Below are 1,010 nucleotides of genomic sequence, written 5' to 3'. Positions count from 1 at the left end.
ATGATTATGTTTATGATGCTTGCCTGGGGACTCTGTTGTCCTACTGGGAGACTTCAATGCTCATGTGGGCAATGAAAATGAGACCTGGAGGGGCGTGATTGGGAGGAATGGCGGTACCTTTGGATTGGCATACTGGGATGGTGGTTCCCATCTTTAAGAAAGGGGACCAGAGGGTGTGTTCCAACTACAGGGGGATCACACTCCTCAGTCTCCATGGGAAAGTCAGTGGTAGGGTGCTGGAAAGGAGAGTCCGTCCATTCGTCAAACATCAGATACAGGAGGAACAATGCGGTTTCCGTCCTGATCGTGGAATACAGTACCAGCTCTTTATCCTCTTAATGATACTTAAGGGTGAATGGGAGTTTGCACAACCAGTCTACATGTATTTTGTGGACTTGGAGAAAGCATTCGACCGTGTCCTGTGGGAGGTACTCCAGGATATAGGGTGTTTGGCCCATTGCTACGGGCCATTCGATCCTTATACAACCGTGGCAAGAGCTTGGTCCGCAATGCCGGCAATAAATCGGACTAGTTGTCGGTGGGTGATGGGCTCTGCCAGGGCTGCCCTTTGTCAATGATTCTGTTCATAATTTTTATGGACAGAATTTCTAAGCATAGCCAAGAGGTGGAAGGATTTCACCTGGGTAGTCTCAAAATCTCATCTCTGCTTTTCGCAGATGATGTGGTTCTGTTGGCTTTATCAGGTAGTGCCCTCTCACTGGAACAGTTCGCAGCCGAGTGCAAAGCAGTGGGAATGAGAATCAGCACTTCCAAATCTGAGGTCAGCCGGAAAAGGGGGGAGTGTCCACTCCACGTCCGGTATAAGTTCCTGCCCCAAGTAGAAGAGTTTAAGTATCTCGAGGTCTTGAGATACTGGGAATGGAGAAGGGAGTGGGAGATCAACAGATGGATTAGTTCTGCGGCTGCATTGATGCAGACACTGCACTGGTCTGTTGTGGTGCAGAGAGCTGAGTGTAAAAGGGAAGCTCTCAATTTAACGGTTGATCTAC

The sequence above is a fragment of the Haplochromis burtoni genome, unplaced genomic scaffold, assembly GCF_018398535.1.
Source record: "Haplochromis burtoni strain Fernald_Lab_line unplaced genomic scaffold, NCSU_Asbu1 Contig_1363, whole genome shotgun sequence".
Classification (NCBI taxonomy): domain Eukaryota; kingdom Metazoa; phylum Chordata; class Actinopteri; order Cichliformes; family Cichlidae; genus Haplochromis; species Haplochromis burtoni.
Note: the sequence above shows the minus strand (reverse complement) of the source record.